Below are 23,648 nucleotides of genomic sequence, written 5' to 3'. Positions count from 1 at the left end.
TTCTGGGGATTAGGATGCAACCTCTCTCTCTGGGGCCACCTGTCAGCCCACCACACTGTTTTATGAGTTTCTTAAATGAACAGGTGCCATCTCCTGTGTAGATCAAGGGAAGAGCCTCTGCCTGTCTCACAGGCTGGGCAGAACCGCCCATAATAGCAGCATGACATTTGAGGTGGCTTTTCGGCTTGTTGCAGGAATATTCTCAATATGAAAAGATAAGACCTTGGCGTGGGTGGGGAAAATAATGCTTCTGTCTTTCAGAGCAGGAGTGGCACAGAGCGGCCCTCAGTGCTTGAGGAGGGGAGGTAGTGGTTGTACTACAGAGGCTCTGCTTCTGGGTGGTGAGACTTCCCCAGATGAGGGTGAGATCAGGATCCACAAAAAAAATAAATAAATAAATAAATAAAGCAGAGCATGAAGGAGAGGACCTTGGGGGCCCAGCTGTTGAATAGAAACCAGGAGAGGTAAAACCCCAGAGAGAAACCAAACGGGGTCCTCTTCTCCCTATCTCCAGAGTGGGGTGAACCGACCTGCCTGTTGCACCTCACCAGCACACATGCACATGCTCCCCAGTTCCTTACTGAGCTCATAATTAACCTGTGGGTGCCTGGGGGAAGACACAGGTGACAGCTGCCCCTGCCTTGGGCCGCCCCGAGCCAGCCCTCTCGCTGCTCCCTCTGCTGTCCCTGGGCACATGTTGTCAGAATGAGGCTCAGGTAGCCAAATCTCAGGGCCCAGAGTACCACTTTCCCTCCTCCCATCCTCCCTTCTGGTCCAGCTGGCATGTGCATGGGCTGCCCATAGGGAAAAAAAGCCCAGATTAGATTAGAGACATTTTAAAAGGAGTCAGTTCACCCCACCCAGGGGTAAGAAGGACCAGATTTCAACAATCCAAAACTACTTCCTTCTGGAATATTTGCTCCCCTGAAGGACAGACAAAGTGAAGCTTGCTCCATTTTCCTTGTTAGGAAAACAAAATGCAAATGAGTTTTCTGAGGATTACTTCTGCGTATTAAGAGGCTTATGTAACATTTTAGCACACACAGGGAAGAGCAAGGGATGCACAGAGGGTGAGCTGAGAACCAACCAGGCGAGTCTTAACTCCATCTTCAGTTCTGCCCCTGACCCTCTTTGTGACCTTAGGCTAGGCTGTAACCACTTTGGGCCTGTTTTCCTTTTAAACCTGTAGAGATGAAGCATGGTTTGGTAGAAATGAAAAAACATGAGTTTTAGAACCAGACAGAATCACATTGAAACACTACTCAGTTGTGTGATCTTGGGAAAGCTTTTTTAACCACTCTAAACCTAGTTCCTGAGCTGAAATAGACAGATACTATGTTCCTCATTGGGTTGTTATGAAAATTTGGAAAAGACACCTGAAAATGCATAGTCCAAACCCTGGCACATAAGCACTCAAAAACAGTGCGCTCTCTCCTCCTTTCCTGACTGGGACCAAGAACTAAACAACAGAAGTGAGTAAAGTAGGTCAAGTTCAGCTCCACCCTTTGAAAAGTGATCTCATGGTCATAGCAGTAAGGAGCTAAATATTTCCTTCTTCATCAGTAGGAACTCAATGTTTATAAACTTTGGTAATTTAGATTGAAGGGATATGTAGTACATTAAAATGTTACTCAGAAATAATTTATGTTCCCCAATCCATTAAGATGTCTGATTTTAAATGCCTAATTTTGAAATGTCTAATTTTAAATGTTGCCCTCTAAATGCAGCCTTTGATGATCAAAATGGCAAGGCAGGATCAAGCTATCTGTGGATTCCTGTGGTGACTTTTCTGTAGTAAGCTGCATTGTAGTTAAGTAGCTTGCATCTCTCTTTTTCCAGCAGCACAGTGAGCTCTTCAAAAGCAGGCTAAGTATTTGATTATTTGGGCTGTGAGGGAGCCTGGGGAGGGGTCTGGAATGTGTTCACTGAGTGGTTGAGGTACCGATTTTTCTGCACTGACATGCACATTTCCTTCTCCTGCCCAGCCAGATGTGTTCCCTTGCTTGTTGCAAAGGCTGTGTTCATTAGGAATCCACTGGTCACAAATCACCATGACCCACTTTAAACTGGCTGAAGCAAGGCAGGGCATTTGGAAGCCCAGCTAATCCCACTGTCTGGTCCAGGGGTGGGAAAGCCTCAACACCCAAAGCCCAGTTGTACTTCTTGATGAGTTCCCTAAATACAGTAACAACATAACTCAATTGGTTGGCTTGAAACAACAGGTGTTGTCTCACTGTTCTGGAAGCTTAAGATGTGAAGTCAAATTGTGAGCAGGCCCATCCCTCTTCCAAAAGCCCTGGGGATGGCTCCATCTGAGTCTCTCTCATAGCTTCTTGTGGCTCCTGGCAATCCTTCTTGTTCCTTGGCTTGTGGTTGCATTGCTCCCATCTCTGCCTCATTCTTCACACGGCCATCTTTACAATGAGTCTCTGTGAGGTTCCTTTTCTTCTCATAAGGACTCCAGTCATATTGCCTGTATAGCCATCCAGCCACCCTATTCCAGTATGACCTCATTTTTTTTTGTTTTGGAGACAGGGTCTTACTGTGTTACCCAGGCCGTAGTGCAGTGGCAAGGTCTTGGCTCACTGCAGCTTCAACCCCCTAAGCTCAAGCAATCCTCCCACCTCAGCCTCCCATGTAACTAGGACTACAGGTGTGTGCCACCATAGCTATTTTTTAAAATTATTATTGTTTGTAGAGATGAGGTCTCACTATGTTGCCCAAGCTGGTCTCAATCTCCTGAGCTCAAGCAATTCTTTTGCCTTGGCCTCCCAAAGTGCTGTGATTACAGGTGTGAGCCACTGCCCCTGGCTGACCTTGTCTTAACTAATGACCTCTGCAAAGACCTCACATTCTAGGTTCCAGGTAGGCATGGATTTTGGCCCCACAGTTTGACCCATGCCCCACTCCACCTGATTGCGCTTGATTGCCTCTTCCTGCTTTCAGGTCTCATTCTGAGGCTGACTCTCCTTTCACCAGTGCTAATGACTATCAACCCCTTGGGCCAGGGCTGTTCTCTTCCCCTGCCCATCCTGTGGGAGAGACTGAGCTCTGGTCTGTCTCACCCCTCCCAGAAGGTGGTGGGAGGTCCCTCGAGTGGGGCCAACATAAGCCACGTGCCCACCTGTGCATGGATCCCTGGGGCCAGGGCCATGGGAATTGCTGATCAGTTGAAACCAGGAAGGCCTCCAGGCTCCTCGAGACAGAATGAAGTGGGGGTCCCCAAAGGAGATGTGGGTACCCTTTTCCTAAAGGAGGAGTGAGGATGGTGCCCGCTACAGAGAGGGAGAGTCACCATTAGAAATACCGTGATAGGAGAATATGCGTCATCCAGCTGCCAGGGCTGAGGCAGCCCCACACTCGGCCTCCCTGCTGCAGCTGACAATACCCCAAGTTCAATGGTGCTTAAACACGCTGAATAATTTAAATGGCAATTCCGGGGAGTGCTGCCGGCAGAGACAATCAAATGACACTCCACATCCCACCCGCAGCCCCCTCCCAGCCTTGCCCGCAGTGTCTAATCAGGGACAGGGTTTTGTCTTTCTACAGGCCCAAGATGGGTCTCCTGTTATCTCCTCCGCTTTGTTCCCGATCACGATCTGTAGCACTTTCCTGCATTTTCCCAACAAATAAAACTGGAGGCAATGACCTGTCATCTCCCCAGCATTCAATTAGCAGGGAAAGTGGTGGTGGTGGGAGGTGGGCAGTCTCCCTGCCGCTCCTCCACGCAAATGTGTCCTGGCTCCCTGCAGCCAGCCACAGTGGCCCTCCAGCAAGGACACAGAGACAGTCCCCAGGGTCACCCAGGCACAGACCCGATGGGGTCCATGATAAGACAGACATGGAGTCCAGGCGGCCTGCGGCCTGAGTTCAGGTAGGAGGCTGCCCCTCCCCATACCTCTCCTGCCTCCTCTCCCTCCCCTCCTTGCCACCCCGCCTCCTCTCCCCTTCTCTGTTAATCTCTCTGTAGGATCGGTACACCATGACAGCTGCCTTGACAACCAAGGTCAGAATCTTCTCTCAGCAGAGCCTGGCATTCCTGGGTGTTCCTGGGCTGCCAGGGTGGGTATGCTTTGCAGAAACAGTCAGGAGCACACCCCCGTCCCGAAGTCCACACCAGGAAGGCTTCCCCTGAGGATGCAAGGGTTACTGGACTGATGTCTCTTTCTTTTCTGAGGGTTCAAAGCATTTGTACGATGATCCCATCCCCTAGACACACCATCACCATCAGAGAAGCCTGCAGAGTCCAGGGATGAGGTTGGGGTCTCTCTTAGGAGGGTCTCTCCCTCTGCCTCCTGCCCCACCTGCCCCACAAAGGACTGTGGGGCTCCGTGGCATCCACACAGGCCCCGGTTATCCACAGGACTCTAGAACATGGACTAGCCCACGTGTTAGTGGCTTTCATTCCGACTTCTTTACACCTTCGTCTTCCTGAAGGATTCTCCTATAAATTGATAGGAAGATGATGTTAAACCCAGGCACCCAAGGGAAGGGAAAAAGATGCTGAACGGAAGCACATAAATAGTCAGGTGCCCAAGTGGAGGCAGTAAATTCACAGTTTCGCTGTAAATCGGGTCTGTGCTTTGCACTTTACATGTAATTGTTAAATTGCTCTAAAAATAAGTAACCGATAAAATGAATAACGATCCAATTTGCCTCATCCGTGACTCGGTTTGAACCAAGTGCTGACACAGACACCATCACTTTTACACTCACCATTTGGCAGCAGCAGAGAAAAGGCTTTTATTCCACTAAGTTTGGGATCCACTTAAACAGTAGGATAGTTAGATTCTGAAGTCAGCCTGGGACTCTCAGAATTCACGTCCAGCCCTTGGCACTGGGCCCATCTGATCTTCTTCTGGGGCAGAGTCTGTAGCCTCAGGAGACCTCTCTGCTCAGGGCCTCTGTCCTCAGGCTGAGCCCTGCTTGGTCCCGTCCCCTGTTATCATGAGCCTTGCTTTGAATTAGTCTTTCCTTGTTCATATACCATGTGCTTCCTTTACACTGGTTGGGCCCTGACAGAGACACCAAATTACCTGGAACTAGAAGAAAAGCCCCTAGACATTTTATTGGCAAGTTTTGCAACACCACATCCTTCCTAGTTTTCAATAGGGGCTAGTTTTCGATAGCCCCTAGTTTTCAATAGGGGCTCTGTTTCTAGACCATCTGCCTCAGTTCCCTTCTGCAACAGTTCCACCATGGGACTCTCGTGGGGGCTTCTGGGTGCGGCAGAGGCATGGTGGGGCCTGGAAATATTTGTGCCTGGTTGCACCTGAGCCTGACACTGTCCCCACCGTGCTCCCTGTCTGCAGAATGAGAGTAACCACCAAACCCCACAAAGCCATCCTGGGGATGAGGTCAGGCCATGTGCACATCGGGGGCAGGTGCCCGCAATCACTTAACAAGGCTTAAACAAGCCCTTGCCATTCTGACTTGGACTCTGCAGGACCAATTTTTACTTCCAGTGTGAGCTCAGCCCTGGCCTGTGGAATGCAGGGCCCCTGTAAGTGTGGGTTCAGAAGAGAGGGAACATGGTCCTCTGCCCCACTCCATAAGCTCATGGGCAAGCCCCATGAAGAGAGGATCCAGGTGCGACACAGGAGGTGCAAAGACAGCGACATGCATTCCTGCGTTTAAAACGCACGCCCCGCCAGGCATGCAGACAAGAGTGTTTGCCTGGCTCGGGTGTGGCAGAGGGGCAGGGTCTCCAGGAGTGACCAGGCTCTAGGCAGGATGGAGGGCCCTGAGGGCGGCTCGGGAGGGCAGGCATGGGGGAAAGGGACAATGTGAGTGAAGCCTCCTGAGTGAGAAACTGAGTGACTCGTTGTAGGAGTGTGTCAGGTCTGCAGCTGGGACTGAGGACTTCCTAGGCTACAGGGGAGAAGCAGTGTGACCACGGGGACTGAGCTCAGCCTCCACTGTCCAGGCACTGGGGAGCCCCGGAGGAGTGAGACACAGAGCAGCAGCAGAGTCAGACTGGACCCCAAGGAAGAAAGCTTTGAAGAGAGGCAGGGAGACCAGTTGTCCACCCACAGACTGGGCCAATGCAAGAGCTGATGAGCCCTGAGCTCATTGGGGTGGACGTGGGGACAAGGAAGACATGAAGATAAAGTTAGAGGGCAAATCTGCAGAGCTGACCACCGAGAATCAGGGTGAGGAGGAGACAGGATGAGGTAGATAAGGATCTGTGCTGGAGAACAGGTCATCTGTGATTTGTAATGAAGCATCCCCTGGATTCTATTAGGCAATTGTGCAAACTCCCGCTCTTCTGCTGTTGATTCCTCTGATGCTCAGGTTCAGGCTCCTGTTCTCAACCTCACACAATTCAGTTACCTGGGAAAGGAAGGAGTGGCCTCAGGCCCCAGGGGGTCCCCATTCCAGCAGAGCAAACAGACAAGCAGACGGGTGTCCAGAGACCCAGCCCAGCCCTGAGTTCAGGCGGCAGCCTCCTGTGGCTCTGCAGGACTCAGAGCAAAGGCCTGTTCCCAGCCGGGCAGTGAGGGTCCCTGCGGAGGCGGGTGCTGTTTGAAAGGAGTCTGGGGGAAGAGACAAGGTGAGCTGGGAGAGGGAGATGCTGGAAGGTTCCTGGCAGAGGGAGCAATGGGGAGGCCAGGAGGGGGACATTCCAGAGTGGTGGATGAGGGCCGAAGGGGACAGGTCACACTGCGTGGGTTGGAAGGGACTGAGAGCTCTCGGCCTGTGGGCAGACGACTGGGGGACCCTCACGTGGGCTGGCCTTGGGACTCAGGCTCCTGCGGCTGTGTAGATACGGGCTTGGGTCATTCCTCAGGGGACGGTGCAAACTGCTTACATCATCCTCTGGGCCAACCCCATCATAGCTGGGCTTCCCCAGTGCGGTGTCTGCGGACAGACTGCTGGCAGGGCCCGAGGAATGGACAGGGACCCCCTGGCCACCCAGATCCTGCCCCATAAATCGTACTACGAGCAGACCAGGCGGCCCTGCCAGCTGGCACCCGCCCCCTCCACACCCCACACCTGGCTGTGCGGGAGCCACTCAGAGGCTGTTTTGATTGGCTCATTTCAGCGGAGCTCATTATTTTTACAGGGAACAATTTCTAACCATTTTCCTTGTCACTCAGGGCGGTTGCTACTAGCTGAGTTACTCGGGCCGTTATAAATACATTATCAGACACGTTCAACGAGCGATCGCAGGTAAAAATAATCCCTGCAGCGCTGGCAGTGTGGAGCGCAGATGCAAGCCAGGCTGATGTCTGGCAAGACACATTGGGCTCCTCATCTCCCCCTATGTGCAGGGACGGGGGTAGGAGTGGCGCTGCTGGGTCCAGAGGAGGGTCTCAGAGGCCTCCTGTCCCCCTCAGGGTAACAGAGTGTCAACCCTGGGGGTACACCCTGAGGGTGCAGGGGCTATAGAGAACACTGGCCCCACTGTCTGGGGGCCCCTGTAGGCCTCGTGTCAGAGCCTCTTGGGAACTTCCTAACAGGCCAGGTCTGCTGCATAGGGGCCTCTGGAAGTGGGCACAGGTGGCCTTGAGGTCTAGTCAAGGAGGGGGCACAGGCAGGTTGGGCACACCCACCCCTCCAGTGGGGAGGCCGGGTGGAGCGACGCGGGGCAGCCAGCCTCAGAGTCGGGACCCAGCGCTTTCTCACAGGTACAGGTAGCCTAACTTATCCAAGCCTCAGCTATATCACCTATCCAGTGGGTACAGTGAGGCTTACCACGCAGGGTGTCTAACATTCCGTGTGTGACACGACATTTCCCAGGCACTCGTAATCGTCCTGTCATTCGTAACTAATTACGGTGAAGGAGAGCTGCCGACTCACATAGCTGTCAGCTGCCAGGCTCTGAGGCTCGCCTCCTATGCAGGTTTTGGGTTGTGTTGGGTGTTAAGACCGGTGCACACAATAGGGACGCTGGTGTGTCATTGAGCGGGTAGACCTGAGCTGAGGGCTCCAGATGAGTGGGACACGTGTGGCATGTCTTTGGGGAATGCATGGAGCCCTCCTGGAGTAGGAAGGGAGAAGAGTTTTCAGGGAGAAGACAGAATTCCAGACAATGGGGTGCACACAGTCTAAAGAAGGAAGATTGCAGGGAGCTTGAGCAGACAGGTGGGACACCTGGTAGACAAGTACAGCTAGGACACCTAGTAGACATGTAGGAAATCTCTTATACAGCTAAGGCACCAGGTAGGCAGGTAGGATACCTCTGATACAGCTAGGGCACCTGGTAGACAGGTGGGATACCTCTGATACAGCTAGGGCACCTGGTAGGCAGAGAGAACACCTCTGATACAGCTAGGCCACCTGATAGGCAGGTAGGTTACCTGGTAGACTGGAAGGGGAGAGAAGGACGCCTTGTCAGATCAGACTATAAGGTCGCATCATCTCAGTTCCTCCATGGAGACAGAATCCCACACTAGTGGGACCCTATTCTTTATCATTTCCACCCTCACTCTCGTTGACTGAGTGCTCACTGTATCCTCAACCCTGTGCCAACCACCTTATCCACTCCTGTTGTCTTTCGGTGGCCCTGGGCTGGGCTGTCATTCGGAGAGTGTGAGCGGCTTGCCCAGAGGATGCTCACAGCTGGTCTGTGGTGAGTCAGGGCTCGGACCCACATCCTCCTGAGTTCCCACTGTGGGGTGTCACCCGCAGCTGTTTCCTCCACACCTTAGTATCTGGTGGGGTCATGATCCCTTCCCTCGCCTCCAACTTGCTGCTCCCCCAGAGTTGGCGTTTGCCCTGACTGGGGTCCTGGTCATGGTTAGCACTCATAGTGGATGCACCAACCACCCTTGAACTCGTGACAGGCCCTACTGAGGCTAGAGGCCCCCCCTCATTGCAGACACGCTGACCGCTGCCCTTGAACTCGTGAGAGGCCCCACTGAGGCTAGAGGACCCCCGTCATTGCAGACACACTGACTGCTGCCCTTGAACTCGTGACAGGCCCTGCTGAGGCTAGAAGCCCCACCACAAGGCCTGATTTCTTTCCTGGTACTCCCATCACAGCTCGGTGCGTGTTGTTCTCGCCCCAGCCTTGGTCTGTAACGGCTTGAGCATCGGTGCTGCTGTCCTTACCTGGATCTCAACCTCTACATTGCAGGAACCGAGCCTGTGGGGTAGGAAGGTGGACACTAATGCATTCGCGCAGGGGCTGGGCAGGGGCTGGGCTCTGCCGTCTGACCAAAGTGCTGCCTGGTCCTCCCTGGCCCAGGGTGGAGACTCGGGCACCTTCAGTGCTCTGATACCCAAACCTTCCTCTCCTGAAAGAAGAGGACTTCTCAGTCTCTAAAGGGAAAGAGACTTCTCAGTCTCTAAAGGGAAGGACCAACCCTGAGCATCTTTCCTCATCCCGCCAAGTCTTGCCGCGTGTCCACAGCAGAAGCCACACCTGTGAGGTGGAATGAGTCACACAGAGTCTTGAGGAGCAAGAACAGCCAGGTCAGCCTGGGGTGGAGGGGCCGGGGGTGCTGAGGTCTGACTTGGGAAGGGCAGGGGCAGGGGCAGGGCTGGGTCTCAGGTCAGTGTCAGGCCAGGGAGGCTGAGTCCCTGGGAGGCCAGCCCCTGTGATGCCCCTGCCTGTGATCTCCCCACTCTGGAGCAGCACGCTTTCTGCTGTGCTATCCAAAAGTGGCCCTCCAGGCCTCTGGGGTCTCTGTTAAGGGGCCCCCAGCCTCCGCTACACCCACAGAACCCTGTAATAAATAGGGCAGAATCAGGGCCTGTCCAGGACAACCTGTACTTTCTATCCCAGGGCCTGCAAAGATCGGAGACCCAAACTTCTCAGAGTGTAGCTCTCAACAGGTAAACATAGTCTACAGCCACAGAAATCAGAAGGGTGGTGACCTCTGGAGGCAGGACTAGCTGCAAAAGGGGCGCAAAACCACTTTTTAGAGTGATGGGAACTTTCCTTATCTTGAGTGGGTGCTGGTCACCTGGATGTATACGTAGATCAGAACTTACTGGAGGGTACACTTACTGTGTTCTCAATTATACCTCGGGTTTTAAAAAAGGCCTCAAACCACATGCGTCAGAATGAAATAAACCATCCTGGAAAACCTAAAATTTGAAAACCTCTGTTCTAGACACACTTTGATAATCCATAGGGTAGTTATTCAATCTGCCATCTAATTGAGGACACTTTATTTTTTTATTTTTATGATATTTTTATTTTTTTATTATCATATTAGGTATTTCTCCTAACACTATCCCTCCCCCTTCCCCCCATCCCACGACAGGCCCCAGTGTGTGATGTTCCCCGCCCTGTGTCCAAGTGTTGTCCAAATGAGGACACTTTATAGAGGGAAGGAGCTACTGAAAATAAATGAATATATATTTATTTATATATAAAATACATGTTATATGTAATATACATATTATATATTATGTAATAAATATATATGATATATATTTATTTATATATAAAATACATATTTTATATATACTATTATTTAATTAAATATGTAGCATATATGTATTATATAATATAAACAGAATATATACTATTGTATAAATTTATAAAAATATATATTAAATTGCTACAAAAGTAATCATGATTTTGCCATTATTACTCTATTTTTTGTTTGTTTGCTTTGTTTTTAGGTGGAGTGTCACTCTTGCTGCCCAGGCTGGAGTGCGATGGTGCAATCTCGGCTCACTGCAACCTCCGTCTCCTGGGTTGAAGTGATTCTCCTGCCTCCGCCTCCCAAGTAGCTGGGATTACAGGCTCCTGCCACCCCATCCAGCTAATTTTTTATATTTTTAGTGGAGATGGGTTTTCACCATTTTGGCCTGGCTGGTCTTGAACTCCTGACCTTAGGTGATCCACCTGCCTTGGCCTCCCAAAGTGTTGGGATTACAAACATGAGTTACCATGCCTGGTCTGCCACAATTACTCTTGTGCAAATGTAATATATTTATTATTCAATTAGATATATATTTATTATATTTAATAAATGTAACTATTTTATATAATTAATTTATTATTTAATTAGATATATATTTAATTCATATATAACATATAACATATATTATATATAAATATATAGAGAGACTGGTAAATTCATTTCAATGTATTGGTGAATCCAATTGAAATTGAAATTTTTCTAAAGGAGTTTCTTTTCAATAGAGTTCTAACATTTTAGAAATATTTTCTTAAAATTTCTATGCCCTTCTTCAAAGTTGCTTTTTTTTTTCTTTTTTTTTTTTTTTGGTTAGTACACTAGAAATTGTTGACACCTTAAACTGACTCCTCTCTGTTAGACCGTAACTATTTTAATTAAGACAATTTTCTCTCTGCAGGTGCAGAGGTGCCTGGTGAGCTCAAAGTAAATTCTGCTCACTGTTTTGTGTTTTTTTTTTCTCACACTGAAAAGTGAAAATATTTCACTCAAATGCATTTCCAGATGTTGGCTTTTTGGCTCCATTCAGATACATTTACAAGAGAAAATTCATTAAATAAGTTGTCTATTTTGGAGTTGTTTCTCTATAAGTTTCTCTTCAATATTTCTCAAATTTTAGATTACAGCAAACTTGTATATCTTTTAATTTTGTCTCATGTTGGTACAGTTTATAAATGAGTTTAATTAAAACTAGGGCTTCATTAAAAGATGCCTTCCACATGTTGAGATATTCTGAAGCAAAATTATATAATTTCAAAATTTAATCTTATAAGCTGTCAGCATACTCATTGTTTAATTTATCTCATCCCTCCCTCACTTGTAAGGGGTATATTTAATGTCTTCCTGTTTGCAAGCTTTGTCTTCAACAATTGCAATTTTCTAGAAGCTTTAGAAACTGAAGTTTGAGGCCAGGCAAGATGGCTCATGCCTGTTCTCCTAGCACTTTGGGAGGCAAAGCAGGAGAATCATTTGAGCCCAGGAGTTTGAGATCAGCCTGGGCGACAGACTATGACTCTGTCTCTACACACACCAAAAAAATACAAAAATTAACTGGAACATACCTGTAGTTCCAGCTACGTAGGAGGCTGAAGTGGAAGGTTTGATTGGACCCATGAGGTTGAGGCTGCAGTGAACCGTGACTGTGCCACTGCACTCCACCCTGAGTGGCAGAAAAAGATTCCCTGTCAAAAAAAAGAAACTGAAGTTTATTGTTGTCATTGCTCTATCATTGAATACATTAAATTATTTGGTGCAACCAAAATTTAGAGGATTCGTTTACGAAAAGCCTCACTGCAGGGTAGGACCCAAACTTACAAGGCAGCTTTCTACGGGCTCGGTTTGTAGAATCTCCCTCATCATGGGCACAGGGAGAGGGCATAGCCGCACACTGAGATCTTTTTAAAATTAAAAATCAACTTTGTGGCCAGACGCGGCGGTTCACACCTGTAATCCCAGCACTTTGGGAGGCCAAGGCGGGCAGATACCCTGAGGTCAGGAGTTCGACACCAGCCTGTCCAACATGGTGAAACACTGTCTCTACTAAAAATACAAAAATTAGCCATGTATAGTGCACACCTGTAATCCCAGCTACTTGGGAAGCTGACACAGGAGAATCACTTGAACCCAGGAGGCGGAGGTTGCAGTGAGATGAGATTGCGCCACTGTACTCCAGCCTAGGGGACAAGAGTAAAACTCTGTCTCAAAAAAAAAAAAAGGACAAAATCCGCTTTGTCACAAAGTATTGTAATTCAGCTACTCCAACTGTATGCATATAAATATTTGTAAGTTTGTGCAACCACAACTTATATTGTTTGATTGTTAGATTATCTCAACTGGTTGGACACAAGTTTGAATGAAGGTGTCCTGCAATCCATTTGTGGTTCCTATTTGCTCCATAGGTATCTTCATGTAATAAGAATATCACTTCTACCCGGAAACTGTTATCTAGTATGTCCACATGTGACCACCACAATGAAACAAGGAATTTCGTATTCAGTATGGAGCCTTTGTTTGTTTGTTTGTTTGAGACGGAGTTTTCCTCTTGTCCCCCAGGCTGGAGTGCAATGGCATGATCTTGGCTCACTGCAACCTCCGCCTCCCACATCCAAGCAATTCTCCTGCCTCAGCCTCCCGAGTAGCTGGGATTACAGGTGCCCACCACCATGCCCAGCTAATTTTTGTATTTTCAGTAGAAACGGGGTTTCACCATGTTGGTCAGGCTGGTCTCAAATTCCTGACTTCAGGCGATTCTGCCTGCCTCAGCCTCCCAAAGTGCTGGGATTACAGGCATGAGCCACTGCTCCTGGCCTCAGTGTGGAACCTTTTCACTGAATTTGCAGTAGTCCTCATTAGAGTCTTAAATGTCTCCCCTTAGAGAGAATGAAATTCTTTTTCTTTTCTTTTTTTTTTTTTTTTGAGACAGATTCTCACTCTATTGCCCAGGCTGGAGTGCAATGGCCCAATCTCAGCTCACTGCAACCTCTGCCTCCCAGGTTCAAGTAATTCTCGTGCCTCAGCCTCCCGAGTAGCTGGGACTACAGGCGTGCAGTACCACACCCAGCTAACGTTTGCATTTTTAGTAGAGACGGGGTTTCACCATGGCTGGTCTTGAACTCCTGACCTGGGGTGATCTGCCTTCCTCAGCCTCCCAAAATGCTGGATTTGCAGGCCAGAATGAAATTCTGAAAGTTGCTTTTTTAGTTCACAAATGGGATTGAAAAACATGGGCCCATTGCTGGAATTCAGTGACTTCCTACATGAAGTATCAGATGGTGTCATTTGAAACTGGCTTCAGTGACCGTTTGCTGAGTTTTTCTTCTGCTGGTGGTGCTGGAACATGAACAGTTAACTGCCTAACTTTACAGACTTGCACAGGGAAGCTTGGCTGCCAAGTGTGAGCTGAGTGTAGAAGAGCAGCATTTGATCTCAATGAAAACCCATGCTCTGACCTTCTGGTGCCACGTGCTGCATGCCCTTGTCTTCAACAAAGCCTTCGACCACCGTCTTTGGAAGTAGATGTGGCTGTTTCTTTAGCAGATGATGATCCTTTGGCTTTTCTGAGGTCAGAACAATGCCAATACGTATTTTGTGCAAGCTGCAGCTTCATCATCAATATGAATGGCCAATGGAAATTCTGTGCTTTTTCATTAAACATGTACTTCCATTATTTTAGCTCATTGTTATCAAACAGGTTTATTACAAAATTGTAAAGGCACTAGCAAGCGAGAAAATAACTAACTTACTGTATGTTCATCCCACAAAACAGCGATGATCACCTGTAGCAAGAGTGCGTGGCAGCTCCCTGTCTGTGTTTAGGGTCACCCGGCCTCTATTTCTTCATTGCATTTCACACCTTTGCCCTGTAATGTCCCACGGATCCCACGACTGGCATCTGGTGGCTTTGACATCTTTCGGGTGTGGCATGGGCCACAGCACAGTTGTCCACCAAATGTTGGCCACGGTGGGCGGGGGCAGTAACGTGGGACATTTCTGCCCTCTTGCTTGGCACCAGAAGGAGGTAGTTCTCCCTGGATTGATGCCTGAGCAGCTTCCTCTGTGGTGCCCAGGTATAGTCCTGGATAGGGAGGGGTGGCTGTTGGGTCTGGGAAGAGCTGAAAACAAGCTTAACGGGTCCTTGCCAGTGGTCTCGAACCACAGGGCAAATTAAAAACTGCTCGTTGTACATGTCTCACTCACTAGTGGGCAAGATCATTGCCAAAGCTGGGGATCAAGGTGGAGTCTACCAGACCACGTCCTGCTTATATTAATATGAGTGTTCACAATAAACTTGTTTAGAAAATGAAAAATTTGACACACATGCCAAACTGACCAGGTGCCGGGGCAACACGTCACCAGATGATGGTCACCCTACAGGGATGACTGACTAACACTGCCCGGGGGTGTCCCATCTTCCATGAGCCCCAGGAACAAAGAGCTGACACCCCCACTTCATCCAGCTGCTCCAGGCGGCGTAGCTGACCCAGCACCACCTGGGGGCTGCCACAACTGCTCTTACAAGCGATCTTCAGCCTGGGCCTCCACAGACGTGTCTGAACCCTTACCAGACCCACTGAGTTAGAATCTGTCGTGGCAGGAACTCATGAGTATGCATTCTAACAAGATTTCCAGGTGAGTCCCAGGCAGGTGAGCAGCAAACCAGTACTTCCCGACTCCAAAGCAGACTCTGCTTCCACCAGCCCTGTTCCAAGGGACACACATACGCGGTCACCTGGTTTGCTTTCCTCCCCACCCCCTCTCCCCAGCTTTGCCCCCACACTCCCTATTTCTACAGAGACCATAGCTGTAATGGCTCCTCCAGATTCTGTGAGTGGCCCTGGCCCATGCATCCTGCAGGAGAGCCTTTCAGTCCGGTCCTGGCAGAGATGCCCTCCTGCAGTGCCTTTGCCCAGGGAGCCGGGCTGGACGCCATGAGTGAGCATCCTTCTGTCACTCTCACTTGCATGAATGCTGGGTGGTGGGAAAAGACAGGGAAAGGGAGTGAATGTCCATGAGAACCAATGACTCACAGTGCTGCGAGTTTCATGTCCACCATCACAGCAAATTCTCACCACATCCCTGGGACAAGGTGCACCCACAAGGCAGAAAACCAAGCCAATCTCCCTTAAAAAAAAAAAAAAAAAAAAGACAGAGAAAATCCACCTGCCAGAGTGCCTGGTGGTCTGGGGTGCAGCCGGTCCCTGATAGGGGCCAAACCTCCTTGAACCCAAACCCCACAGCCACGGCTCTCCCACTCACTTGCCTTCTCTCTGTGGGATCTCCCCTCTTCTCATCCTCTGCGTGGGCTGGCGAGATTGACATAGGCGGGCCAGGATTGCCATCTGCTCCCTGTGCCAGCTTTCCTCCGTTTAACCCCAAATCACAGGGACTCGACAGAATAGAGTTCGTTTTCTGCTTGTGTCTGGTCCTGTCTAGGAGTTACCGTTCCAGGGTTTTCCAAGACATTGATCCATGGGCCCACACTCTTTCCATGTGTGGCTCTTCCCAAGGTCACCCAGAGGGCCATCTCCATCCCTGCCACCGAAACAGGAAAGCCCATGGGGGCATCCTCTGAGAGGGTTGGTTGGCCAGGCCTGGAGGTGGAATCCATTGCTTCTGTCCAGTGTCCAGCTGCCGGCAGATGCATGGCCACGGCTTATGGGAACGGGGAGCAGGAAATCAGGAGGAAGGGGACAAGGGTCACTGCACCCATAGAAGCATCCCCCACAGTTCTCATCCCCAAGGTCTGTATCACAACCAGAGAGGGACTCCAACAGGCTCTGCTTTGGTGACACCTCCTCCCTGCTGCAGGGGAGGGACGGGTATGAAGGAGATTCCCTGTGCACTGGTTACCGACCTGTCTGAGTGTGGTGAGACAGACATTCACACAGACTACATGAAGCAGCTCGATGCCTCATATATGGGCAGCAAGAGGCAGCAGAGCTGAGAGTTCATGGCGAGCTGGTTCCCCAAGGCTCAGGAAAGCTGCCCAGCCTGGCAGGAGCCTTCTTGCTCTGGCCCCACCTGCACCTCAGCTGAAGGACCCTGGAAAGTAGCCCATCCTGGGTTTCATACCTTGGGGCCACAGGCCCCACTGAGCTAAAGGACATCTGTTTCTGGGGGGTGGTGGGGCTGGAATAGAGCCTGGGCTATTCCGGCCAATTCCTCCCTAACTCAGGGTGTTACTTTCTGGCACATTCTACAGGAGAGAACTACAAGTGAGAAATTGGGGAGGCTTCCCTGTGAGCCAGCCTGTAGCTGCCAGGGTAAAATGGGGCAGCTAATGGACACTGGCAGGAACCCACAGAGTGGGAGGCCATGGCTCTCGCAGGGAGGGATGCTGTACAAACACCATGCTTACCCGGGCAGGTAACATCCCCCCACTCCTAATCCCCGACTCCCACGCCGTTTCTTGCAAATTGAAACCCAGAGGCCCTCACTAACTCAGCCCAGGCCACTCAGCTGCTGTGTTCAGAGTGGAGGCTGGAACCTGGATGTGTCTGACTCCAGAACCCACGTCCGGGTGAACACTGGGTGCCACCTCCATTTGCCTTCACGTGGCTCACTCTGAGGTGGCTCCAGGCCTGCGCTGGGCAGCAGAGACTGGGGACTGGGGTATCTTTAAAGCTTTGCAGTCCTTGGTCCTCTGCAGTGAGTGGCATAGCCACCGCCTGTCTCATGCCTCCCAAGGAGTGATAGACAAGTCTGGGCTGCCGCTCCATCCAGGCTCTTTCCTGCTCTCGCAGAGCACCCAGTCCCCCTGGAGAGGAAGGCTCTGTGCTTGAAATAGCTCTGTGGCCTCCAGGGGAAGGCCATGTCCCCGCATCTACAGGGAACAGCCGCCAGCGCAGTATTAACTCTCACTTACGACCAAAAATAAATCAATACCTCCCTGAGGTACATCACACACAGACACGCGGCAAGAGGACGCGGGGCAATTTGTCCAAATTATAAACAGGAAGGCTTTTCAGAGGATCTGTCGCCATTAATGCCGATGCCTTCATTCCAAAGGTTCTCTGACAGGAGGAGCTGCAAACCCGGAGCAAACCTCGCCTCCCTCCGCTCAACGGTGATTGGGTCTGTAATGAGCTAATGAATGACACTGTCTTCCAGGAGCCACCTGTATCCATTCCCCAATTATACTTTTATTGAGCACCTACTGTGGCCTATGGGGCTGAGCACGCGGTCAGTGTCTCCTGGGCCTGCCCAGGTGGATCCAAGAGGGAACGGAAGGACAGGACCTGACCCCAAGGAGCTGGGATGAAGCAGCTTCTGGGGTTTTCCACCAATGGGCCCCTGCTGCCCTGAAGCTGTGTTTGCAGCCTGGGCAGATTCCATTCTTTCATTCAGTCAAGGTTCCCTTGACCCTTGTGTTCTAGGCAGTGTGCTTCTTGGTGCATGTCTTGAAGTCTAAATGAGACCTCAGACTTGCCACTCATGCAGAGAGAACACGACAGACAATTATTACGTGAAGTGCAGAGAACATGCTGAGACCTGTGCAGGGCTTGGGGGGGTCCTTAACCTGGCCAAGAGGTGACTGACCAGGGAGAGACTCCTGGAGCAAGAGACGGCACACCTGTGCTGAGGCAGCTGGGAGCTGGGGCCAGGCGGAGGGCTGGGTGCAGGCAAGTGGAAGCTACAGGTTCTATGCTGCTGAGGCACAGAGGAGGAGGTGGAAGGTGGAAGGGGGCAGGTGGGCGAGGTGAGCCCTGGGGCCTGGGGATGGCAGTCCCAGCATGCATCACCAAGGTGGGCAATGTTTGCTGAGTGTGAAGAGCCTGGTCCTGTAGATGCAAGGACGATGCAGCATGTGAGTCCTGCCCTGCCCTATGGAAGGAAGTGTCCAGAAGAGACAAAACAGACATAAGCACAGCAACCCAACTCCTTGATGTGGGCAACTTGCGGTATGTGCCATTGTGGTCAGGAGCCAGTGTGGGCAAGCACACTAGAGCTGATTGTTGGGTGTTCAGGAATTTTGTGAACAGGTTGTTACACAGATAGTGGCTTAAATTGGCCCAGCTGGGAGCATTTACACCATGAGGATTGGCAGAGACTTTCTATCAGAATTTTTTCTTTTCTGTGAGTAAGCTTGCAGTGCACAAGACAAGGAAGGGCAGGCCAGGTGTGGAGTGCAGCAGCCAGACACAGTTTGCTCAACAAGTCTCAGGGTGAGGGCAGGGGATGGACAGTGGACTGGACACGGAAAGGCTGGCCTGGACAGCTCCTGGGGGAGCAGCAGCCTCCACCTCACCTTTACCAGCAGCCCCAGGTACAGGGCTGCAGGGACCCAGGTACAGCCAAACTGCAGGCTGCTGGGGGTGCAGCAGCAGCCCATTCGCCCAGGATACAGCCGGGAGCAGCTCCATCTGGGGCTTCCTCTGTGGGAACAGAGGGCGAGTGACCCCACAGAGGAGCCCAGGGCTGTGCTGGGGGGACAGCTGAGCTCTGACAGGTGTCTCAACTACAAATGTAAAGCCTAGACCTTCTCACCATCCACAAAGAAGTAAAAACAGTCCAAAACTGACCGAAAAACAGACAGACAGAGCAGCTCTTTGTCTCCACCCTCTAAGCACAGAGTTTGAGATGTTCCAATGCAGGGGACTGGCCGGCTGTCCCAAACCAGGAGACTCTTGGCATGGGCGCTGCAGAAATGACTTACCCATGGCCAGAATCAGTCCCCAGCCAACGGCAGAGGCTTCCTCATCTTCTGGGCAACAGGCTCCTGGGGATCCCTCAGAGCCTCCTTCCTGAGATTCCCAGCAGCCAGAAGGGTTTTCTTTATTGTGCCCCTTTAAATTAAAATCTCTCCATTTTGTGGAATTGTCAGCTGCCGGAGGAAATACAACTGTTCATCGGCTTAATCATTTACATATGACACTTTAATATGGGCGGTGACGTGCAAAGGAAGAAAAGTCATCCCACTTCCAGTGCAGATGGATCGCTGGAATCACTACCCCACATAACTTTTAATTTGAGGGTTTCATATACCAGGCCTGCTCTGCGTTGATAAATAGCAAAGGCAGAGAGCAAGGGCCGCAGGCGTAGGGGTGAGGCCTTCCAAAAGGGACCAGTGGCAGCAGCCTCTGCAGGGAGCTGAGCCTGCACTACAGAGTGAGAGCCAGTGTGGACAACATCCCTGTAACAGCAAGGACCCGCTGTCTCCTCCGACTCATGCATGGGCATTCAGAGTTTGCCACCAGGCTGCCCAGGGCTGCTGCTGGAGGCCCTGCTCACCAGTGGAGCGAGGCAGAGTGAGAGGTGGTGACAAGTCCCTATCCCCAGGCAGATAGCAAACCAGAGGATGAGAGCCTGATGTCCGGCATCAGATGTAGACTCCGCTTCCTTTTCCTATGTTAGTTACTAGCTGTGTGACCCAGGTAGAGTGGCTGGATTTAGCAGATAAAGAGACAGATACCCAGTTCCATCTGAATCGCAGATCAATGGGCATGTGTTAGTGTAAGTATAGCCCATGCTATATTTGAGGTACACTTAAGCTTACGTTTATATTTATTCCCTCTGCCACCCCTGACACTTGCTCTCCGGGACTCCGCCGCACAGTCCTCTGCTCTCAGATCCATGCAGCTCCTCCAGGTCACTCACTTAGCCCAGGCTGGAATGATGGGTACTAGATAGGTTCTAGACTTCCTGTCTAGGTAAAAAGGGCAGACTAGACCTTGGAATCTAGAACCCATTCTTCTGAGTTTCTGGACAGATGAGGAGACGGGTACCATTCATTCATTCATCTGAAATTTAAATGACACGAGGCATCCTGTATTTCATCTTGCAGCACTGAGACCCAGGCAGGTCTTAACTTCTCACAGCCTGAGTTTGCTCATCCTTAAAATGAGGAACAATATCCACGCTGGGAGGCAAGATGATTCCGGATAAGCAACACGAGCACACGGCCCAGCACAGACCTTCCTCCTTTTGAGGTGAGCTAGGGTTGCTTGTCCTTCCCGGCCTCCCCAGATACACAGGAACCAACCAGAAAGTCCTGCCAGACAGCCGCCTAGGGCCAGGTGCAGGATAGCGATGGGTGGTGTCTGTTTGCTAAGGCCATGGGGCAGGCTGACCAGGACGCTGCTTTGGGAAGAAGGAGAAGGGTTAGATGTGAGCCACGCAGCAAAAATACAGGTTCTGAAAGAAAGGCTGGGTCAAGGAACAGTCTAAAGTCTGAGTCTGGAGAAGAAAAGGCTGCTCGTGGCCAGGATGGAAGTGGAGGAAGGGAGCTACATTTGGGATGGATTTGCTTTGGGATGTGGAGTGGGGAGGAAATGAGGAAAGCAAGGTCCTGGGGGAGGAGGAGGGGCCTTCCAGGCAGAAAGGCAGCCTGGGTTGAGTGGGTGCCGTGGGGGAGCTGCACAGAGCTGAGTGCAGAGAACTGTGTGGGGGTGTCCCGGGTGGCTAGTGTTAGGGGTGGAGGAGGGGCCATGCCAGGCTGCCTGGCCAAGAATGATGTGAGGTTCAGCCCATGGGAAGGAGTCACCCTCGAGTCACAGGAGGCTGGGGATGGGTGACTTGTGGATGCTACAGCTGGCAGAGTTCTCAGATGGCCCTGTGGGCATGTCCACCCTCACATAAGGTTGGATCTGTGATTTGCTCCATGCCAATAGCCTATGGCAAAGGGGCAGGACTTTTGTAAACATCATTAAAGTCCCTAATCAGCCGATGTTGAGTTCCTCCAAAAGGCTGTTCCCCTGGGTGGGCCTGCCCTAATCAGGTGAGGGCCCTTCTGAGCCAGAGCCCCAGACTCTCTCTTCTGCTGGCCTTGAGGAAGGAAGTCACCATGAGCTCCACAGCTGTAAGGAACTTGATTCTGCCAGCAACCCTTGGAGCTTGGAAGAGGACCCTGAGCTCAGATGAGACCTCAGCCCCTGCTGACACCTTGATGGACTCTGTGAGACTCCCTCGAACGACCCAGCCTGGCTCCTGACCCCCAGCAACTGTGAGATAATGAATGGGTGTGGCTTAAGCCTCTAAATCTGTAGTGATTTCCTTCACACCATAGACAGCTGGCTCAGACACCCAGCGCCCAGTCCCTGCAGGAGCTGGGGGGGCCCATCCCACGGGTGTGCTGCGCAGGCACGTCCTGTCTAGGTAAAAGGTCAGAATAGACCTTGGAATCTATAACTCATTATTCTGAGCTTCTGAACAGATTAGGAGATGGGTATCATTCATTCATTCATTCATTCATTGCAACACATTTTCTGCAAGGCACATGTTGAAGTAAAAGCAGAGTTGGCACCTGCCCACAGGAACTGAGACGCAGGTGGACAAGGTCAGACATTCACATGTTGACATGCGTCAGCCGGACTATGCTGCAAAACTGAGGCTTTTGGTGCAGGGAGACCCCTTGGTGGTGGTGCTGGGGGCGGGGGTTTAGACCGGGCCAGGAAAGTGGAGGGCACCTTTCTGGAAACACAAACTGGTTCCGAAACATCAGTGTTACCTCCGGGTCCTTGTAAGCTTTGTAACCCACACAGATCCAAACTCAGGACCTAGGTTTGGTGTGCTGGCTCGGAAGGCACAGACATGCACCTGCCCTCAGCACAACCCAGGTGTGGACAGGTCTGGGCCTGGACTTCCGAGCTCTCCCCCAGCCTGGACCAGGTGCACCCTTGGTGGTGTGGCTTCCAGAGCCTTCCCAAAGGTCTTCTCTCACTTCTGCTCCCATGTTGGAGTTGGAGGCCCCACCCAGTACAGTGGTTCTTCTCACTGTGGGCTCAGATGAGAAAGGAAAGGAAAGTGGAAGAGAATCAAGAAAGCAAATTAGGGTGAGGAAGCGATTCTCTTTCCTTCTGATGTAAAGGGGCCGCAGGGCTGGCTTGCTTGGCTGGCCACAGCGCCAGAGTCTGTTTGTTTGTTTGTTTGTTTTTTAATAACACTGCAGACTGAGCTGGGGCCATGAGATGCCTCTGAGGTCCCTTACCTAGAGCTGTGGCCACACCCTCATCCTCTGTCCCAGAGAAGGACCCAGTGTCCATCTGGGGAAGTGGAAAAGTTCTCCTGCCGTCCCGAGTTTTGTTCCTAAACAAGGTGCTGCTCTTTCTTGCTCTCTTGCACAGCAGGAAATTTGCATTTTTAACGCTCAGTGCGCATGTATTGACTGAAATTACACCGATTTGCATTTCTGAGGTGGTCAACCAGTGCGGCTGACTTTCTAACTCACATTTGACAGGAAACTCAAAGCCATAACAATGAACAGCAAAGGACCCAGAACGTGAAAGCGGTTGCTCAGCTACCCTCGGTTCTCGAGCCCTTCTTGGGGTGGGACAGCTGAGGACAGGCAGCACAGTCAGACCCAGCCAAACAGGTCAGCAACTGGGGCCTGCAGCCAATGCTGGGCCTGCAGGACCCCAGGGTTACCCCTCCAGGATGGAAGGGTCTACCCAGAACTCGGCAAATGGCAAAGTTTAGGGGACCCGGTCTCATGCAGGTGACCATTACCTGCACTTCTGACATGGACTGCAAGCTTGGGGGGATTTCCCCAAACTCCTGAGGTTTCCTAACTTGCTAGAAAGACTCGGTGTCCACTGAAAGCTGTTCTACTCATACCATGGTTTATCACAGGAAAGGACACAGATCGAGTCAACCCAAGGAGGAGACGGGGCCGGGGCCGGGGACTCCAGACCTGAGGCTGCCGGTGTCTTCTCCCTGTGGAGTCAGGATGTGTCACGTTCTTGGCATCGAGGCGTGACAAGAGGCACGGTGCACCGCCAAGCCGGTGAGCTCCCCGAGCCCCAGTGTCCGGGGCTTTGTCGGGGCTCCATTCCCTGTGCACGACTGATTGATTGAGCCACAGGGTTGGTCTTTCTGGCATGGTCAACCCCACCTGAAGATCTGGCGCAGTCACAGTCTCAACAAAGCACCTTCCAGAAACTGACAAGGGCAGACCTCTCTGCAGGCCAGGCCACATTCTTTACTGCACGGGGTGCTCCTCTGGACCCCCCACTCCCGAGGCCAGACCATACCCTTGGAGCTGTCTCTCACCACCCAGACTAGGAGGGGGTTGGGGCAATCCAAGAAAGAGCTTTGTGCGGTCGGGGTGGGGCTCTGGGCTGGGGATCATGGGATCACATCCAGTGCTGGACCATAGGAAGAACAAAAACTCCTGAACCAGGACAGGAGGTGGAGCCAGTCGCGCTGGGCACAGCCTCAGACTGTGCTGCTGACTGCACACTGGCCTTGGCTCTCGCTGACTTTTCAGACGTCCACGGCCCTGGGCTGGCCCCTCGTCACCCATCAAGCCTCTGCTCAGAGGTCACCCCCTCC

The sequence above is a fragment of the Chlorocebus sabaeus genome, chromosome 20, assembly GCF_047675955.1.
Source record: "Chlorocebus sabaeus isolate Y175 chromosome 20, mChlSab1.0.hap1, whole genome shotgun sequence".
NCBI classification, from domain to species: domain Eukaryota; kingdom Metazoa; phylum Chordata; class Mammalia; order Primates; family Cercopithecidae; genus Chlorocebus; species Chlorocebus sabaeus.
The sequence above is the reverse complement of the archived record's forward strand: the minus strand, read 5'-3'. Positions refer to the sequence as shown.